Genomic DNA, 22,622 nt, shown 5'->3' on the forward strand with positions numbered 1-22,622 from the left:
TCCACCAAGGAATGACCCACTTGACGGCAAAATCACAAGAGGCAAATATTTTGATCCACTCTAGGCGGCCCATCTTTATGGAAAAGCATTTCTTTCGCCTTACAAAGCAATTTGGCGTATATTTGTCAACATTGTTAGGAGGACTAATAAATATCATCCTCTCTATTAGCCACATCTGCAAACATCCAATGCCAATAATTAGTATTACTATACAAAAATATATATTTTTGATTTCTGTAATTAAAATATTATTTTTCTACATGTAACAAAATTGGAGAGCCTCGAAGAGGTGCTTTTTTATTCTTCTTTAATTAATCTAAACTAAGCATACTTTCTCCAACAATTAATGGCATTGATTCCTCCCTGATTCAATTTGTTCCATGACAGATACTAAATTGCTTGACCTTCACGATTATTACCACTAGTGAGGAGATATTGGCTAAAAATGCAAAAGATGAAAGCTCTCCTCCTATAAACATGAAAAGATTCGGAATGTGGTCTATCAAAATAATGGCGTGCATATTCTTTTAGATTAACTACATTCCCATCTACAATATTTGTTAGATCCCTGTCCATAAGATTAAAGAAACGCTTAAAGTCTTTAATAATATTCGCCCACATTTTTTTTTAATATGTTCGTAATATACAAAAATCGGCAAATTTGAAGGCTATTTATGAACAAAACTTATACAGTTTGTGGAGACACCCAAATGTGTCTCCCCAAAACCAAACCCAGTGATGAATACCTTTCACGTCGAAGCATAATCGAATGAAGTGAAAGTGTGGTAAGTCTAGTGTTGTAGTTAGTTTTTATTAAAATTCTCTTCTTTCTTTCTGTTTTCAAAAAGCTATTTATGAAAATATCCAATCCGGTTTAGTTTGGTCCATATCAAGGGCCTAATAATATTGTAGTTGGACCGGGTTTAAAAAGAGCTTTCCAACGATATATTATAATCCCAATTCCGATGAATAATGAGGAAGTTATGGCCAAATTACTAAACTAAGCCTAATTTGATCCTTGTATGCGGCCTAATGAACTAGAGGAGGGCCAATTATGAAATATCATACCTAATGCAATTCAGATTGATTATAGTCTTCAAAAATCTTCTAGAAGGTTCTTTTTAATCCTAATGTGACTAGGATTGATAATTGAGTTTTATGAGTTTTATTTGGAATAAATGAAGTGTTTTAAATAAAGTTATGATTTTACCCCTCGTATGGACTTTTACGCTTAATTTTATCATAAAATATGAAAACGTGTGGAACACTACCCGCAATGCCGCACAACAATATGTCGCCTGGTGACAAGCTTGTCGCGCGGCGACAAAGGCTTTTGCGGCGCTGGCGTCGTGTTTTATTCTTCTTAAAACTCCGATTCTTTTTTATCATATTCCAGCTTATTTTTGTTATAAATAGCATCCTTAGGCATCCGTTTTTTAATCATCAATTCTCCATCTAATTCTCACTAACTCAAGAATTTCTTGATACTTTCTCTCTCTTTTTTTGAACAAACTTTTTACAAACAACAAGATCTAGACGCACCTAGCATAGTTCGAAGTTGCCTTCGCCCTATACGTGAAAGGTTTGATTTCTGAGGGTTTGGTCCCAAATCTAGTCTAAACTTTCTATCTCTATTTTATTTATTTAATGTAATTGTTTGTTTTATATTTTCCTTGAAGTTACTAACGTGTGTATTTTGTTATTAGAAAGATATACGAGGCATCCACGTAAGTGCTTTAATTGTTTTATTGATATTGTGATATAGAAATCATGCTTAGGTTGTTATTTTAATTCCTAGTATCATGTTAGGATGCTTTCCTTAGTATGAAGTTTAGGGTAAAGAATATAATGTCAATTATGATTTCTATGATGCTTCCTATTTTCTTTCTTAATAGCATGCTAGAATCATGTTAGCATTAAAGCTTTGATTGTTTAGTGACATGCTAGGATTTGTTATGAATCTTGTTAGTATCATGCCTAGGATCTTGCTATTATTATGCTTTAACATAATTATGAGTATGGTTATTATGATTGTTATAATTTATGATGATTATTATGCTGCTTGATATTTATTTATTGCTTGATCACGCCTTTTATGGATGTTTAAAGGGAATTCGCACTTGTAATCACGCTTAATAAAATGATTAATAATCTTGTTTCGTTTTAATTATATTATAATTAAAGTGATCGCCAATAATAGATTTGTTTGTGCATTAATATTCAACCCACATAGATAAACAGGTTTAGGGTTAACCTATTGATTGCATGTTAGTCAGAAAGCGCACATGAATACGAGAAGAATAAAGTAGAGGCCTATTATTAGGGTAGGTTCTTTTACTTTTAAAATGAATTTGTACCTTCACTACTACAAAAATTAACAAAGAGACCCGTTGAAAAATGCTTTACAAACCACCAAACAACGGGTCTCTAGCTAAGGGGTCTGTCAGATAAACAAACCGCCTCTTTGGAGGGGTCTGTTTAAAAAACATAACACACCCGTTAATTAAGAAGTCAGGTTTGTCAGACTAGTAAATTGAAAAATTATTTAGAAGGATAAGAGACCCGTTATCTAACATAACGGGTCTTTTTGGTGGGTTATCAAACAGACCTCATATGCGACATAACGGGTCTCTTCTTCTTTTTTTTTTTTTGTTTAAAAAAACAATTCTCGTGATTTTTTTATTACATATAGTATTTTGAAATTTGAATTTCATTGCGTTATTGAATTGACTGAATAAAATGTAAACTTTGAATATATAATTAAACAAACCAACATATATTAATTATTGAAATTTACAAAATAATTACTAGAATTTACAATTGGTAGCTTATTGAATAATTTACAAGTATATACTCCATACAAACATACATTAATAGTGTATCTTGTACTCTGTATTCCTTCCATGATTATCAATAGCATAACCTGTTCAATGATATAAACAATATTAGGAATAATTATGCCCAATAATATAACAGTAGTAGGAACAATTATGCAAAATGTTATGTAGTTATATGAAATTAAAATATAGCTTGCTAAATTAAGAGCCCATAAACAAGTTAATATTCAGTAAAATAAAGAGCAATAATCTAATTTAACATTCAAACTAAAAAAAATCAAAAAATCAGATAAAGACCAGAACACCAACAATTCAACACGACTAGACTACCTCCACACCCACATAAAGTATAAACCATCCTTAATGGCCCAACCCTCCTAAATACCCTAGCCGCCGCCACTGCCTCACCGCCAAAAACAATCTAAAGCTAAACCAAAACAACCCCCATAAAACCATACTCACCCACGAAAAAATCCAAAATCAAAACAACCACCATGAAAAAACTTTTTTAAAAAAAACTGCAAATTCTACTACACAATCTTCAGACCTTTCTGATATAGATCTTCGGACCTTTTCTCGAAAACTCTAGATCTATTTCAATGATTAGAGCACAAATTACACAATCACATAATCTTTCAATAGATCCAACAAAAGGATTATAATCAATATAATGAAAATTAGAATTCGAGAGTATAAAAAGAATCACAAACCTGTTTTCATTATTACCAAAACAAATCGAAAATTAAACAAAAACCAAATCACAAAAACAAACCAAAAATCAAACGAAAACACAACTCACAAAACAAACCAAAAACATCTACCCACCACCATCGCTAACCCAAAGCAACCCAGAAGAAAACAATAAATTTCGAACAACCTCAGTGAAATTCACAAAAACTGTACCTTGAATGATTAAATCTAGATCTAATTGCACTAAAGCACTTTGAAACTGTCGTCGGAGGATAAGAAAAGAGGGATCTTGAAGGTGGAGACTTCTCAAAATGCAAGGAGCATGCATATGCTCGAAGAAGTCGTTGATGAAGGTGGAAAATAAGGACATGAAGCCATAAATTGGGGGTGAATGAGAAATGAGTTTTTGAAGAAAAAAATTAGCAAAGGAATGTCGGTGATAAACAAAGAGATGCAGAGGAGAGAGACTGAGCTAAAGGATGGTACAACAACACGCATAAATAATTGAGAAGTGAGAAAGGAAGGTAAGAGACCCGTTGCTGTTACAATGGGTTTCTTATCTCACTCCTATCAATAAAGTTGTGGGCCCAAGGGCTTATAAGAGACCCGTTATCTCTATTAAAGGATCTCTTACATCAAACATACCTGTTGGTTAAGATAACGGGTCTCTAATTAGGGGTCCTTTTTCCACTTTTTGTAGTAGTGCTTCATCCCCGAACTTCAAGTCTTGGTTCCAGACCTATTGGAGTTAACGATCTCCTGGATCATTAAGGGGTGTAACCTTCACCCTGTGAACGGTTTACAAGTTCCTAAAACTTGTTGGCGACTCTTTTGCGGTAGCTTCCTTCCCTTTGGATGCCACCATGCTTAAGTGTATGATCATAGTGGGGTTAAAATTTGGGGTAATGCTTGAAATATTCCGCATAGTTTTTGGCGACTCCGCTATGGAGGAATCCTATTTTAAATCCTGAAATTTATTTCGGCAATGATTTAGAATGAGTGGATGAGACTCAAAAAGTTCTAAGTATTTTATGTGCGTAATTTTGATTAACTTTATTGTCATATGCATAAAAAGGATCTCATTGGAAAGACCTTCCGTAATGAGTAAAAAACATAGGATTTTTACACGTAGTAAATTTTAGGAATATCTTTCACAACTAGAATCGAAAAAATGCTGCAAAAAACAAGAAAATTTAAGAATACAGAAAGTTGCTGAGGCATATAGAAACTGGCGTCTAGAAAACAGAGCCTTTCGCCGAAGATAAGGCTCTATCGCCAAGCAAAAATTTTGTCCCCAGGCGACAGGGCTCTTATCACGGCGATAGTCCCTGTTGGCTGGCGCTGCAGTCTTCCAATACCGAGCCAGAAATATGAGTTCTTTTTTCGACCCGTTCTAGCACTGTTGGCTCGATTCTACTTCCTAATTTAGTTTTTCTCACTTTTTTGAAACCCATATGTGTTCTACATATGGACATAACCCTCTGGGAATTCATGCTCCATCTACCAAATTGAACGCTATGAGCAAAAAAGGGTACATTCTAGAATGTTGAATTCACCAAACCATAGAAGCGAGTTTAACTCGTGGGGTCCCATCCACTCGTGCCAACCCTTCCAAAGGTAAGGCTTCCACGCGGTGCATCCGGAAACATAACCATGGACCCTCTTTTGACTAACCCATATCCCGAACTTTAGAGAACTAGAGCCATGGTTAGGTTGCAAACTCATTGCATCATATTGTGCCTACTTGGCTATTTGTGCATTATTTGTTGTGCATACTCTATGTGTTTTTCCTAACCATTTGTTTAACTTGTGTTTAAACCTAAATAAACTAGTTAATCACTAAAAGGACTTTGCCTAATTAATTAATTAATTAATTTGAGTAATTAAAGTTTAATAATGTAATCAGAACTGACTTAGTACGACTATAAGCCTGTCCGGTAAAGTAAAAATATTGAAAGCAGTCCTAGATTAATACACCAGTAATAGCGCAAAAAATTGGGCTACAGCGCCAAACGCTGTTGTGCAACGCCGTGCAACAAAACTGTCGTTTAGCGCTGCATTGTAGTTTACGACGACAATTCTGTTGCTTTGGCGACAGTTCATATTTTTGCTCGGGTCATCACGATGAGTCTATCTGAAGAGTTTGGTTATTTTGTTAATGGCAGTAACCATATTTAGTTCTTAATTGAGTCTAAACACTTAGGCCCATGGTCTTACACAAGAGTCAAAGAATGTCACTTACATCCTAAAAAAAAGCACACACTAATATGTATGTACACCATAACCATGTCTTAAGTTCATGCATGAGTTAGTTTTTTCTGTCATTTGAGTTGGGGGTCCACCTTATTCCTAAATTCTTCTATATATCCCCATCAACATCACCTTTCCATTTTCTACATGCTTTCTTCATATCACAACCTTCATTCTTTCTACCTTCTTCCATCCATAAATTTTGAATGTAGTTTAAGTCAAATAATTAACAATGAATACCCGAATTTCCCTTTCCACAGTTCGTGGTCAAGGAGAGAAGGACGATTAATCTTTAAGGGTTTGGTGAGTCCCACTCACTGCGGAAAAAACCCGAGCCAAGGATCACACTCGCAATAAATAATATCACTAATGCATAAATAAACATAAAAGGGCAAAATAGGAAATTTACCTTTGGCGCGTGCTTCGCCCCACAAATCAGGCTCTTACTTGAGAAGCTTAGCCCCGAAAATACGAAAGCCTCCGACGGAGATCCACCCCTAAAAACAACTACTTTTAGGTCCGTTACCTCGAAATTAGCGAGGTCCGACCAAAACCCGAGTATTATGTGAGTTTAAGAGTTTTTGCTAATGCAATGCTCTATTGAACTCCTACTCAAGCGCTCTTCCGAAAAATCCAAGATGGGTATTTATAGGCAAGAGGGAGAGTGGGAATTTCTATCCTATCAATGTGGGAGCATGAAATTCCACAATTTATTTTAAAGCTAAATTAAAATAAATAAGCAAACTAATAATAAATCTACAAGTATCACTATTACATGAAAAGGTATGTGAGGACCACTTGGAGAGTAGGGGACCATACTTACTCCCCATTCCATACTCTCCTTATGCCATATGTCTCTCACCCGCTTGCCTCCCATTAACTTCCCATGAGTTTCGGCCCTACTACCCGTGCCTTAGGCCCAGCTGTAGCCCAATCGAAGCCCGGCCCTGCACTTGGAGTTGCGGGCTGCTGCTATGGCTAGCAAGCCTTGCAACCCAAGTGCGGGATGCTGCTAGCAGCTGCTTTCTTGGTGTGCTTGCGGCTGCTAGCTGCTGCTAGCACGGTGCGCTAGCACGCACTAGCCAGCCACCCTTGGATCGGCATGGTGTGCATGCTAGCCACCTGTCCTAGCATATTATGCCCTTAGAATTCGGATTCTCGGAGCTTTCCGATGCTAGGGGTATTATGGGAATATTATCGATTTATTATTATTTTGCGCGTCTCGTCATTTACTATTTTTGACTCGTCTTCCAACGCTCGGTTTCGAGGCTCTAAGCTCAAATTTCTAACGTCTAAATATTTAATACTCAGGCGACTCATTTATTTCTTTCGAATTAATTCGTCGAGTTGGTTTGTTAATTGCTTGGGTGTAACCCGAAGAGTTCAGTCAAGATTAAGTTGTAATATGAATTGTACATTAATATTACTGATTGGAAGTGGCCTCATCTCAGGCATTCCGGTCACTTGACCATACTGAATATATTAGCTTTCCAATAATTCTGAACCCACTATCAGAATAATACACTTGTTCGAAGGACACCATTCCTTTCAATCTCCAACTTGTCCTTCCGGACAAGTGTGCTTTAAGTGTATAGCCCCTTTCCTATGTCTTTTCATGTCTCTTCATGAACTGCAGGGTAAGATTATTCGTCATCCTTGTTATGTCCAGAAGTGTTTCTCAAAATTCGAGTTTGACAGTAAAAAAGAAGATGTTTTCTAAAATCAATCTGAGCACGGCCATGCATTTTCATAGTCTTGCTCTTCGAGAGGCCTTATAAACAACAAGACATGTTCCCTATTGTTAGTAGGGGGACATTCACAGTCTTGTAATGAAGCTTCTCTTACTAAGAGGACCTAGCCGCCTGATAGCCGTCGTTATAATCCTTAATGACGGCAAATGTTTGACCGACGTCAAAAACAGACTAGTAATCAAACAAGAGACCTCGCAATACTCATGGTTAAGGAAAAAAGTTCCGATAGCAATAATGAGAAATATACTTATGACGATTTTGAATCTCTTAAAGTATTCTCATAGGTCGATCCAGTATGGTTCTAAACCAATACCTGTGCAAATGATTTACATCCTTATAGCACAAGAAACGCTGTTGTAAATCATACTACACACTAATCTCTATTGGTCATTAATCGTCCACCATATAAATGACCTTGATTAGGGATAAGTTTTTATTAAAATATTCAATGTTCACTTAATAGGTGTTTCTTTATCCAAGACATTGTCTTGATACCCTATTTTGAATATTCTTTAAATCGAGTGGACTCATTATTTAATTCAATACCACAATTAAAGAGAAACGAAGTAATTTAAATCGCATGAAAATTTAATTACTCCAAAACTGAATGGTTCATTATAGTGTTTTACATCAACATTGTCCAAAATTTAATTAAAACACTAAAATAAGGAAATCAAATCTAGTTTCCAATATGCTTGATTCCCATTGCCTCAACGTGTTTGTTGTGTTTCACTTGAGACAGAGGTTTAGTGAGTGGATCGGCTACATTATAATCCGTTCCAACCTTGCAAATTATAATTTCACCTTCTGATTTCCATTGTCTAATCATGTGAAATCACCTCTTGACATGTTTGACCTTCTGATGTTCTCGTGGCTCTTTGGCCTCAGCAATAACCCCATTGTTATTACAATAGAGATCTATTGGACCCTTGATGGAGGGTACAACATCAAGTTCCCCAATGAACTTACGAATCCAAACTGCCTCCTTAGCTGCCTCGGATGCTGACAAGTATTCAGCTCTAGTTGTAGAATCAACAGTTGTGCTTTGCTTAGCACTCTTCCAATTAAATGCTCTTCCATTAAGACATAATATGTACCCAGACTGTGACTTAAAGTCGTCTCTATCTGTCTGGAAGCTTGCGTCGGTGTATCCCTCAACAACCAAATCATCTCTACCGCCATAGACCAGGAATTTAACCTTGTTCCTTTTCAGGTACTTTAGGAAATTCTTGGTTGTAGTCCAATGCGCCTCTCCTGGATCTGATTGCTATCGGCTTGTAGCGCTCAAGGCATACGATACATCTAATGTAGTACATATCATGGCATACATGATCGATCCAATAAGCGAAGCATATGGAATCTAATTCATCCTTTCCCGCTCATCGGACACTGCTTCTTGCTAAGGGTTATGCCATTTGACATGGGTAGGTGGCCTCTCTTGGCTCCTTCCATGTTGAATCGAGCTAGTACCTTATCAATACAAGTACTTTGACTCAATCTTATCATCCTCTTTGATCTATCCCTATAGATCTTGATGCTTAATATGTACTGAGCCTCTCCCAAGTCTTTCATTGAAAAACATTTTCCGAGCCAAGCCCTTACATACTCTAATAACGGAATGTTGTTTTCAATGAGCAAGATGTTGTCGACATATAAGACTAGGAAGGCGATGTCACTCCCACTAACCTTCTTGTAAACACAAGACTCATCTGGATTTTTGATAAAATCAAATTTACTAATGGCTTCATCGAATCACAAATTCCAACTTATGCTTGCTTGCTTTAATCCATAAATGGACTTCTTAAGCTTGCATACCTTTCCAGCATTGTTTTGGTCGACAAAACCTTCAGGTTGTGTCATGTACACAGTTTTTCCAAAATTCCATTTAGGAAGGCGGTTTGACATCCATCTGCCATATTTCGTAATTGTAACATGCAATAATCGCTAGAAGAATTCGAACGGACTTAAGCATTGCAACCGGAGAAAAGGTTTCATCGTAATCAATACCATGAAATTTTCTGTAACCTTTTGCTACCAGCCTAGCTTTGTAAATGAATACATTTCCATCTTTGTCGGTTTTCAACTTAAAAATCCATTTACATCCGATAGGTGTGTAACCTTCGGGTAAATCAACCAAGTCCCATACTTGATTTTCAAACATGGAGTCCATTTCGGATTTCATGGCCTCTTGCCATTTTGCAGAGTCGAGGCTCATCATAGCTTGCTTGTAGGTTGCCGGCTCATCTCCATCCATTACAAGGATGTCCTGATTCTCATTAAAAAACAATCCGAGATATCTATCAGGTTGAGATCTCGGCCTCTGAGACCTATGTAGGGTAATGTACTGAGCATTTGCATTGTCGGTTTGACATTGCAAATTTTGATCATTTTGACCTGCGTCAACAGATGTTGTTTGAGCACTTTGACTGTCATTCTAATTTTGTTGCTCATCCTCACGAACTTCATCGAGTTTGATTTTCCTCCCACTAGTCATTTTGGAAAGGTGTTCCTTCTCGTAAAAGACACTATCGCGAGCAACAAACACTTTGTTCTTCGATTTATTGTAGAAGTAATACCCTTTGGTTTCTTTTGGGTAGCCCACAAAGTAAACCTTGTCAGATTTGGGATGAAGTTTATTAGAAATCAATTTCTTGACATATGCTTCGCATCCCCATATCTTTAGAAAAGACAACCTAGGAGGTTTCTTTGTCAATAATTCATATGGTGTCTTTTCTACAGCTTTTGATGGTACACGGTTCAGTGTTAGTGCCGCGGTTAGAAGTGCGTGTCCCTAGAAAGAGATAGGAAGATCACTAAGACCCATTGTTGATCGTACCATGTATAACAAGGTCCGATTTCTCCTTTCGGATACTCCGTTCCATTGTGGAGTTCCTGGAGGTGTCAATTCTGAAAGTATACCCTTTTCTTTCAGATGGTCATCGAATTCTTGGCTCAAGTATTCACCACCTCGATCCGATCAAAGGGCTTTAATTTTCTTGCCAAGCTGATTTTCAACTTCACTCTGAAATTCTTTGAACTTTTCAAACGATTCAGATTTATGCGACATTAGGTAGACATAACCATATCTACTGTAGTCATCTGTGAAGGTGATAAAATATCGGTGTCCATTTCTTGTGGTGGAGCTCATTGGTCCACATACATCAGTGTGTACCAGACTTAATAAGTCTCCTACCCTTTCTCCCAACTTGGAGAATGGTTGTTTAATCATCTTGTCTAATAAACATCCCTCACAATTTTTAAATGATTCTAAATTGAAAGAGTCAAGAACACCTTCCTGTAGAAGTCTCTTGATGCGTTTGATGTTAATGTGGCCAAGACGACAATGCCACAAGTAAGTTTGGTTTGACTCCATGGTCTTGGCTCTTTTGTTAGCATTATTCACATTATAAACTTGTTTGTCTAAATCAAGCACAAAAAGACCATTTTCAGAATGTGCAATACCATATAAAACATTATCGAGATAAAACGAAAATTCATTGTCTTTTACTCGAAATTCAAAACCCTTGGCATCCAACGCCGAAATTGAAATGATGTTTTTGGTAATGTTTGGAGCATAATAAACATTATCTAGTTCAAAAACTAGCCTGGTGGGCAAAGCCAAACTGAGAGTTCCTACGGATACGACACTAATTCTGGCTCCATTGCCGACCCGGAGTTCAACCTCTCCCTTCTCTAGCCTTCTAGCGTTCCTTGGTCCCTGAGAAGTGGAACAAAAGTGTGAGCCACATCCGGTATCTAATACCCATGAGGCTAGGCTAGTGAAGTTAAAGTCTATAACGAATATACCTGATTCAGATGTAACGGTTGCGTTCTTCTTATCTTCCTTGAACATGAGGCAATCTCTATTCCAATGTCCTTTCTTCTTACAGTAGAACCATTCGGAATAAGATTTAGAGGACTGTAGGGAATAATTTCAAGCTTTAATCCCACTAGCTTGAACCCCACTGTGATCATACACTAAAGTACGGTGGCGTCCAAAAGGGAAGAAGATAGAGCAAAAGAGTCGCCAACAAGTTTTTTAGGAACTTGTAAACCGTTCATAGGTTGAAGGTTACACCCCTTTACGATCCAAGAGATCATCAACTCCATAAGGTCATGAACCAAATAAGGGTTCGGGGATGATGGTACAAATCCAACCTAAAAGAGATTGAACCTGCCCTAATAATAGGCCTCTACTTTATTCTGCTCGTATTCATGTGTGCTTTCTGACTAACATGCAATCATTAGATTAACCCTAAACCTGTTTAATCTATGTCGGTTGAATTTCATGCACAAATAAATCTATTATTGGCGATCACTTGAATTATAATCATAATTAACCTAACAAGATTATTAATTATCTTATTAAGCGTGATTACAAGTACCAATTCCCTTTAAACATACATAAAAGGCGTGATCAATCAATAAATAATAAGCATCAAGCAACAATAATAATCATGACAATTATAATCATGAATAATAATTATAATCATCATAATAAAATAATAATCATCAAAATAATAATAATCATATTCATAACAATCATAATCATAATCAAAACAATTATAAAAATAATCATGAATCATGTTAAAGCATTATAATAATAGCAAGATCCTAGGCATGATACTAACAAGATTAATAACAAACCCTAGCATGTCACTAAGCAATAAAAATCAAATCTTTAACCCTAACATGATACTAACAATCATAAATATTAGGAAGAACATAGGAAGCATTGTAGGAATCATAATAAATATTAAAAATACCCTAGACATGATACTAGGAATCATAATAACAATCTAAACATGATTTCTACATCATAATATCAATCAAATCAATTAAAGTACTTACTTTGATGCCTCGTACCTCTTTCTAATAACAAAATACACATGTTAGTAACTTCAAGGAAAATAATAATCAAAACAATTAAATTAAATAATTGAAAGAGAGATTTGGGACCAAACCCTCAGAAATTAAACCTTTCACGTCTAGGGCGAAGGCAACTTCGAATATGGCTAGATGTTTCTAGATCTTGCGAATGCGGAATTTTGTATGAGAACACAAAGTTTAAGGAAAGATGAATGAAAGAGATGAACGATTTAGAGATTTAAAGAATGCTAATGCATGAATGATTGATTGTAGGTAAATAACTTGCGAATGAGGAGAATTGGTGAATGAAAGATGTAGATGATGAATGAAAACGGAGTTTTTAATACGATATTTATAGAGAAAATCAGCCAAAAAAGAAAAACTAACAAAACAGAGTCTGACGCTCAGGAAACAGAGCTGGCGCCAACCCTGGCTAGCTGGCATTAAGTACCAGCACTAGCGTCAGGCGCCAATGGCTAGCGCCAGGCGCCAAGCCTGGTTCCAGGCGCCAAGGCCTAGGGTTGGACGCCAAGCTTGATTTCAACGCGTTTTCGAAAATCCGATAAATTTACCGTACTGGAGGATAAAATAATATAATTTCTTCGAAAATGCTATTTGATCTTGATTAAAACTCTGAAAAGTCAAAAAAGTCATTTTATCAATGCTAATTGAATTAGGAATGAAAAGAACCCTCCAGAAGAATCTAGAAGACTAAAACCATTCCTAATTGCATTAGGAATGATAAATCATATTAGGCCCTCCCCTAGATCATTGGGCCGCATATAAAACTCAAACCGGGCCCAGTTTAGTAAATTGGCCATAATTTCCTCAATATTCATTGGAACTCGGCTTATAATATATCGTTGGAAAGGTCTTTGCAAGCCCTATCCAACTACACAACTATTGGACCCATATCATGGACCAATCAAACTGGATTGGCTGTTCTCTAAAAATAAAGTTTTCAAAAACAGAGAGAAGAGAAAAGAAATAAAAACTTTCCGCAACACTAGACCTTTTCACACTTTCGTTTCATTCGATTATGATTCGACGTGAAAGGTACTCATCACTGGGTTTGGTTTTGGGGAGACACAAATGGGTGTCTACAGAAGCCCCCACTTTGACTGAGTTTGGAGAAACGCAAGTTTCGAAAACAAAAGTCAAAGTAGCGATAGGGACGGAGAATGATTCATAACGTTCTGCGATCCTAAACCATTCTTGTAACGCCGATACCTGCAAAACTAGCATTAGTTAAACTGATAAAAGAGTTAAGAAACGCGTATCTTGCACCGTCGAGCACACGTCTCTGAAAGTAACCGATTTGCTGTTGCTTTATTGCATCCTTGTTGTTTTGATGACCTTCGGCAAGCTAGAGAATGCCATCCCGCTTGAAAACCGCTACGCCTGTAACTGCTTCCAAATAGAAGATTGCTTCGCCTAAAATGATCCTCCTCCACTATGATAATATTCCACATCCTAGGGAACACTATCGAAGATTATTTCTCTTTAAACAATCCTCATCCGCATCGATAATATTCCACATCCTAGGGAATATCATCGTAGATTGTTTCTCTTGAAATAATCCTCAGTTGCTCGTGACAACTCTCCGCAAGCTAGGGAATGTTGCTGAAGATATCTTCTCTTGAAGTCATCCTCATTTGATGCGATAATTTTCCAAAGGAAATTACCGAAGATCCACACCTGTCGATCTTTAAAAGTTCGCCTGAACTTCGCTTCCGCTATGCCTGTACGTCGGCGCTCTTGTTGCTTTGAACCTGTATGTCGGTGCTCTTTGCTCTTGAACTTATATGTCGGTGCCTTTTGCTAATGAGCCAATGTTTAGGCGCTTTAAGCTAAGTGAGACGATCTCTTATCAGGTCGATCACTTTATGTAATCAAGCCGATTACTAAATCATGTCAAATTGCTTAGAGGGGCTAACTGGCGTACCAAGGAACCCAAAATATGTTGCAGAAGGCTAGCACAACCTTAACAGGTGGCTGGATGCTTTGGCGTCGCTGAAAAACCATCAGCGCCAGCTATTAGACGTTAGTGCCAGGCGGTGATGTTGGCGCCAGGCGCCAAGCCCAACTTGTGACGCCAATGCCTAGGGACTGGCGCCAGCACAGGAATTTCTTTAAATACCTGTTTTCTCTTCATTTCGCTGCTCTGTTCGTCGCAAAACTGCTCGAGGAAACCGAAAGCTTCAATTGCTCATTGCTTGCTCGTTTTTCAACCGAATTCGCTCAAATTTGTTGCCTATCTATGTAAGTTTTCCTCAAAATCACATCAGTTTTTATGAATTCTTGGTACCGAGGGTGAGACGGGGTACCGAGCCCGGGAGGACACGACATCACGGCTCAGGCTGTGACGGTTTAGGCGATTTGTATAGGATGTACATCGCCAGGGATCTTGAGACGAGACTCCTATGGGATTCTTGCGGACTAGCTACCCTGTTTGAGACCTCCGAGGCTATGGTCGCCTCCAACGGGGGTCATCACGTAGTGCGCGGTTTGGTGGAGTTCTTCTGGGACACCACCAACACCTTCCGTTTCCCTTGGGGTGAGATGATGGTCACCCCTACGGACTTCAGTCTCATCACAGGACTGGAGTTCACTTCTGTGCCACTGCCTTTCGACGGTGGGATCGACGTCTTTTCTTCAGAGGTCGAGGAGTTGTTGGGGTCGATTGCTATTCGGGCCTAAGCTGAGGTTGAGACGACTCAGTTCAGTGCTAGAGGGATTCGCCGCTGGCAACGGCTCTTGATGACGATGCGTCCACCCGAGAGCAGCGGGTGCGCATCTTTGTGCTGATGTTGTTGTCAGGGACATTCTCCCCTGACAAGGGTAGTAGGGAATTGCTTTACTAGCTCCCTGCTGTCCGTGATCTCCAGCGGATCGGGACTTATGACTGGGCCAGCTTGGCCTATGCTGATTTCGTTCGTGCGTCACCGGTCCTTTAAGACGAATGTCGCTTTGTCTGCATTTTGGAAGGTCGTAGTGGTAAACATTATTCCCTATAACATGTAGCCCTACATATTAGTTAGCATTTATTCACACTTTTAACTCCTTGTAGATCTGGTTCTATGAGTACTTTCCTTCCGTTGCGCCGGCGAGACCATCGCTGAGGGGATTTCCGGTGAGCGCCTCTTGGGGCGGCCACCATGTGGACATGTCTACTGCACGTGTCCGGAGCTGGATCATCTCGGTACGACTTTTAGTGTTTATCTTGCTTTTCCGCGGTGCTTTAGATATATTCTTGCCTGATTGATGCTTTTTATAGGGACCTGAGGTGGTATACCGACCGTGGGGCGGTTGGACAGTCCCTGGATTAGCCGCACAGTACTCTGCTGAGTGTCGCTATTTTCTGGGGACTTATGGAGCGGTCGCGTACTTAGGAGAGAGGGTCGCTAGACAGCACTCTTTTGATGTCTTCGTCGTCCCTGCTGCTCCACCATGTCATATGTTCGACGAGGCGCGGTTATCGAGCATGTCTGAGGGAGCTGGTACCCCTTGGCGGTCCCATGTGATCCTCGAGCGATGTTATGCTAAGGAGCTACTACCTTTGTTAGCTCCAGCCCCTGTTCCGGTTGAGGATGTGAGGGTAAGATTCTTAGCTTTTATTTTTCGCTAAGTAGCCCCCAAGTAATACTTTACTGATTTTTTCCGTTTTATCAGGACGGTGCTGCTGAGTTCGTGCCGCCCCGTATGTCCATCCACTACCAGGGGATGTACGGGCCGATCGAGGAGATGATTCCTCCAGCTCCCCAGGGCGAGCGCTTCGTAGAGCGGTCGATTCCTCGCCACCAGACTAGTGTAAGCCTAATTTTAATTCAGAATTTTTGTGTTCATTTATCATGCATTTTTACTGACTTATTTTTTTCTGACAGTTTTCACGCGAGGTGGTTTCGGCTATGGCACGATGCATATATGCCTTCCGGAGCCAGCTCGTCCGGATGAGGAACGCGGCCACCTGTCGTCGGGATGACGTTGTTCGAGAGGTGACCTTTCTTTACTCATTATTTTTGCATTACTGCTTCAGTTTTACTTTGTTTCTGATTTTTTTTGCAGGGCCAGCCTATCGCTTCTCACACCCGCACGAGACTTGAGGGGCGGAGAGATCCGACGAGGTCTAGCTCGAGACATTGTCGCACTTCGTCAGGGGGTAGAGGCGGTCGTTCTGAGGCTGCTCGAGCCGACGTTGCTGAGGGCTCAGGATCTTCTTCTGAGGGTGCTCCTGCTGCACCGGTAGGAGAGGCTACCTCGGCTTTCAGAGGTGGTGGGATGTACGAGGTCGGCTCGTCATCGCAACAGCCTCCGCGGCCTCAGCCTCAGGTTGATCCTGGCTGGAGTGGTCCTATCTTGAGTCTTCCTCCTCCCACGGAGACTGGAGCTGGTGGAGAGGTGACTCCTCGTACGGCGCAATTTTATGGCATGATGGGCCTACGTCCTCCGGCACCAGTTTGTTCCTGTGTATATTTTATTTTGACTTTTTTATAGAACTTTACCTTTGACTCATTATTTAGACACATTTTGTATTTTTATGTTATTATGAATTTATTATGAGTTTATTATTATGTGTATGTTAGTGTGTGCAAAAGAAGTGTGACAACAATTTTGTGCAAAAATTCCGTCATTTTTATTATTGATGGAGGATATTATCCGACTCTCTCCCCCCCAAAAAGAAAAAATAAAAAGAAGGAAAAAATAAAAAAAAAATGTCGGGTTTTGGAATTTAAAATAAAGTCCAAAAAAAGAATATTATAAATTAAAAATAATAGCTATATTTAATCAATTAAAAAAAAAAGATAGAAAAGATGTCTTGGTGAGCACAAACTGAGCACGCGCGGCTGTCTTGGTGACTTGGCGCCAGCTGGCGCCACACTATGGCGCGTGGCGCCAGGCGCTACACTTAGCGTGTGGCGCCAAGCTCTGGCGGTTGGCGCCAATCTCGGGGTTTTGACGCCAATTGACGTTGACTCCGTGCTTCATTCTGATTAAAACTCTTCGCAATTTCTGTATAAATAGCCCCCTGCCCAACCGATTCTTCTCATAATTCAAGCGAATAAAATTATTCTCTTTTTTAGAAAAAATAATAATCATGTCTTTAGCCACTAAAACCTTCACCCAATACACTCATGAATGGTGTCGATCTCTTAATGCTAGAGACAAAAAAGAATTAGATTTATTTCACTTGGGGGGGGGGGATTTATGGCATCAAAGGGGTATATTTAGACCTAGACTTCATACATACCGCTTTAGAATTTTGGAATGTTGATACGCATTGTTTCATAATAGGGTATGATGAGATTAGCCCTTTGCCAGAGGAATTTGGTGCTATCTTAGGCTTCCCTGCAATAGACCTCGTAGTAATCCCTACAGTAGATGCATACTACTATAAGGATTTTGAGCGCTTCTTTAATTTAAAGGAAAGGGATTTATCAAAAAATAGTAGATGGCAATATGGTTAATTTGAAAGAATTTGCACGCTATTACTTTGATAAACCTCTTTCTGAATCCTTTCATATATATAGAAGAATGGCGTTCTTATTTTGCATGCTCAATCAATTTTTCCTTAGTAGTGGTAAAAATAATGAGGGTCAATCAATTATCACCACTGTACTAGAACAAATTGAATCAGGGAGGAATCCAATGCCATTAATAGTTGGAGAGACCATGATTAGTCTCGATGAATTGAAAAGGGACCCAAAAGCGCCTTTTCGCGGTTCTCCAATTTTATTACAGGTAAAAAATAATATTTTTAATTACAGAAATAAAAAAATATATTTTTGTATTGTAATAATAATTTATTTGCATTGCAATTTTTTACAGATGTGGCTAATGGAGAGGCTAGGATTAATTATCCCTCCGGATGACATTGAAAAATATACTCCCAATTGCTTCGTGAGAAGGAATAAGCGCATCCCTAAAATTGGGCGTCATGGGTGGAGAAAAGTATTTGAATCACGTGATTTTGCTATCAAGTGGGTCATCCCATGGTGGAAAATAGAAAGGATGGTTGGTGTTAACAAGCAACCTTTCTGCCGTCTTCCAAGCTTGTCTCGTGTAACCTATTATTATCCCTGCAGGGTAAAAAGACAATACGGCTTGCTTCAGAATATTCCTTTCAGGGATCTTCGTCCTCCCTATGAGTACCCCGTATCTCAAGAAGTAGATAGATTCGATGCTTACTGGAGCGCTAGACCTTTATGAGAAGTGATTACCCAAAAGGTTCCTCCTTCTTTGCCTAATGATGTAAAGAAGTGGTTGCTTAAGAAATCTTCGATTGATCAGGGTAGAGCCGATGTGAAGAATCGTCTAGGTGACAGGGTGACACCTGCCAAAGAACGCTTAGGTGCAAGAATTGAATTTAAAACACCTACAATGCCTAGGAAGAAAAATACTACCAGAGACAAAGGAAAAAGGAAAGCTAACACCACAGACAAAAAAGCTTGGGTGGAGAAGAAACATGGAGTGCTAGCTGAAGGGGAGACAATCTACTCCAAAATTGAATGTAGGTCCTCTAAAGGATGCCTACTAGCTAAAGTAATGGATGAAGAGGAGGAAGCAGAAAAGAATTGGAAAAGAGCTAAAAAGGAAAAGAAAGATTAAGAGCATCGCTTAGCTTTAGATTTATTAGACTTAGATTGTTGTTTTTATTTAAAGTTAATTTATTTCAGCTTATTTAAATTCCATCAATAATGTAATTTTATTTTATTAATGAAATTTCAGCTTTCAATTAAATTGTTTACTTTAAATTTATTTTATTAAAGCAATGAAAATCGAAAAAACAATTAATTTTCCAGAAATTCTTCGAGTACGGAAGTCGAAAATTTTCCGAAAAACACCGAAATTCGCCCCGATTTTATTCCCAAATTGGCGCCAGCTATTGAGATCTGGCGCCAGGCGCCAATTCCGTCGGCTGGCGCTGAAGACTTCTGGCTGGCGCCAGACTCTGTTCTGCGACGCCAATAATTTGCCGATTTTCTGTTGAATTTTTAATTGATTCTGGAACGCGGAGATGTCGAAAAATAAAGTGGCTGCACCCGTAAAGGGTTGCCTACGTATCCTTTCTTAAGGAATCAGGCCGAACGTAGCTCTCTTGAGTATCCTACTCAAGTAATTATGGGTAGTATTTCTTAAGTTGGTCAAGATTGGTCATGTTTGAGAATTCATTGCCATCCATATCAGTTAGTTTTGCTGCACCTCCTGACAGGATTGTTTTGACAATGTAGGGGCCAGACCAGTTAGGTCTAAATTTTCCCCTTGGGTCTAAAACATTTTTCCTTAGTGCTTTTAATACCAAATCCCCTACTTTGATATTTCTTGTCTTGACCTTCTTATTAAAATGTCTAGCCATACGAGTTTGATAACACTGAGTGTGATGTAGAGCTTCTAGTCGTTTTTCGTCGAGTAGAATTAATTCTTCATATCTTGCCCTAGTCCATTCAACTTCATCGAGTTTACTCTCTAGCGCAATGCGTAGAGATGGTATTTCTAGTTCGACAGGTTGTACGGCATCCATTCCATATACCAAGGAAAATGGCGTATTTCCTGTTGATGTTCGGATTGACGTGCGATAGCCCCACAATGCGAAGTGAAGCTTGTTAGGCCAATCCTTATAATTTTCTGTCATTTTCTCGATGATAGTCTTTAGATTTTTATTAGCTACCTCGACTGCTCCGTTTGCTTGAGGTCTATAAGGGGACGAATGATGATGTTGGATGCTATATTTTTGTAGCAAATCTTCACATTCAGCTTGAAAGTGAGTTCCATTGTCACTTATCATTTCATGTGGGACTCCATATCGACAAATAATATTTCTTTCGATAAAGAGTGCTACATGTTTTGCAGTGAGTTTAGCGTATGATTGCCCTTCGACCCACTTTGTAAAGTAATCAATTGCTACTAGAATAAATTTGTGGCCTCCTGTTCCTGGGGGAGTGATTTTGCCAATTATGTCAATTCCCCATGTAGAGAATGGCCATGGCGATGTGTAGGTGTAGAGCAAAGATGGAGGGACATGTTTTAAATTGGCATAAATTTGGCACTTAGGGCATCTTTTTACATATTGATGGCAATCCCTATTCATTGTAGTCCAATAATATCCTTCTCGCATTATTTTATGGACTAACATTTTTCCATTTACATGAGTGCCACAGATTCCTTCGTGAACTATTCTCATTACTCTTTGTGCATCCACCTTTCCTACACATAGAAGCGCTCGACCTTTAGGTACCCTTTTATGTAGCTCGTTGTCTATGAGTACATATTGAGAAGCCAAAAGTCTTAATGCTCGCTTTGCTCTTTTGTCAGCATGAGGAGGGTATTCTCCATTGGTGACATAGTTGAGTATGTCTGTGTACCATGGTTCTTCTTCTTGTTCTTCTTCTTCGCCTTAGACTAAGTCGTCGTCTTCTATAGCCTGGATATATGCTGGTTTGTGCCTTTTTTCGATAGTTAGAGGTATTTGCTCGATTTCCGTGGGAATCCTAACCATTGAGGCTAATCTTGCCAAGGCATCAGCAAATTGGTTTTCTTCTCTAGGTAGATATGTGTATTCTACCTTCTCTAACTGATCGGTAAGAGTTTCCAGATAGGTTTGGTAAGGGGATAGGCTTTCGCTCCTTACTTTCCACCTTTTAGATATCTGATTGATGATCAGAGAAGAGTCTCCGAATATCCTTAACTTCTTTACTCCCAATGCCAAGGCTGTTTCAAGGCCTACCACGCATGCTTCATATTCAGCAGCGTTGTTGGTAACGTCGAAATCAAGCTTTATTGAGATTGGAACGTTCTCTTCTTTAGGTGATACTAGTAGCACCCCGACGCCACATCCCTTTTGGTTTGAGGCTCCGTCAAAATACAAGGTCCAAGTATCATCTTCAGTGACCATTAAGTCTTCATCTGGAAATTCATTGTCTTGTATTGGCGTCGAGTCTTCTATTGGAAAGTCTGCTAGAAAGTCTAACACCACGGATCCTTTAATAGCTTTTTGTGGCATAAAGCGTACATCAAACTGGGCTAGATTGACTATCCATCTTGAAATACGTCCATTGAGTGTAGATTTCTCGAACAGATACTTGAGCGGATCTAATCGGGAGACTACGAAAACGGTATGCACCAACATGTAATGTCTCAACTTAGTTATGGCCACACCATGGCGAGGCACAATTTCTCGAGCGGTGTATAGCGTGTTTCGTATTCGAGCATCTTTTTACTTAGGTAATAAATTGCGTTCTCTTTGCCTTCTACCTCTTGTGCTAGCATGGCTTCCATTGTCTCTTTGGTAACCGTCAAATATAACCTAAGAGGTATTCCGGGAAGTGCTGGCGCTAATACGGGTGGATTTGCGAGATAGGCTTTGATCTTTTCAAAGGCTTTTTGACACTCATCATCCCATATTAGTGGTACATTCTTCTTGAGCTTCCTGAAGATTGGTTCACATATCGTTGTTAGTTTTGATATGAACCTACTTATGTATTGCAACCGGCCAATAAATCCTCGAATTTGTTTCTCAGTCTTGGGCGGTGGCATTGACATGATTGCTTTAATCTTTGTTGGATCTACCTCTATTCCTCTAGAGCTTATGATGTATCCTAAGAGCTTGCCTGAGGTGACTCCAAAAGCACATTTCGATGGATTCAACCTCATGTTATATTTTCTTAGCCTTTCGAAAAATTTCCTTAAGGCTACTTGATGGCCTGGACGGTCTTTTGATTTCACAATCATGTCGTCGACATATACCTCAACTTCTTTGTGCATCATGTCATGGAGTAAGGCAGTTGCTGCACGTTGGTAAGTAGCACCTGCGTTTTTCAACCCGAACGACATTACCGTGTAGCAGTAAGTGCCCCATGGTGTGATAAAGGTTGTTTTCTCCATGTCTTCTTCTGCCATGAGAATCTGATTGTACCCTGCGTATCCATCCATGAATGAGAGAAGCGCGTGATTTGCCGTGTTGTCTACCAGAATATCGATGTGTGGCAAAGGGAAGTCGTCCTTCGGACTTACCTTATTTAGATCTCGATAGTCGACACACATCCTTACCCTTCCGTCTTTCTTTGGAACTGGGACGACGTTGGCAACCCATTCGGGGTATTTTGATACCTTGATGAAACCTGCAGTTATTTGTTTTTGAACTTCTTCTTTTATTTTGAGTGCTACGTCGGGTTTCATTCGACGCAACTTTTGTTTTACAGGTTTCATTCCTGGAATTAGCGGTATGGTG

At 39.2% G+C, this 22,622-nt stretch overlaps 1 long non-coding RNA gene across 1 annotated transcript; it reads right to left on the reverse strand.

The window, feature by feature from the left end:
• Nucleotides 1-2,731: 2,731 nt before the first annotated feature.
• Nucleotides 2,732-4,197, reverse strand: LOC145630689 (uncharacterized). Its single transcript, XR_014112183.1, has 2 exons — nt 3,741-4,197; nt 2,732-2,923 (listed from the first exon to the last, which is right to left on the reverse strand). It is a non-coding gene; the product is annotated as an uncharacterized LOC145630689 (long non-coding RNA).
• Between the last annotated feature and the right edge of the window lie 18,425 nt (nt 4,198-22,622).

This window comes from Chenopodium album, chromosome 5 (assembly GCF_948465745.1).
Source record: "Chenopodium album chromosome 5, dcCheAlbu1.1, whole genome shotgun sequence".
NCBI lineage: Eukaryota > Viridiplantae > Streptophyta > Magnoliopsida > Caryophyllales > Amaranthaceae > Chenopodium > Chenopodium album.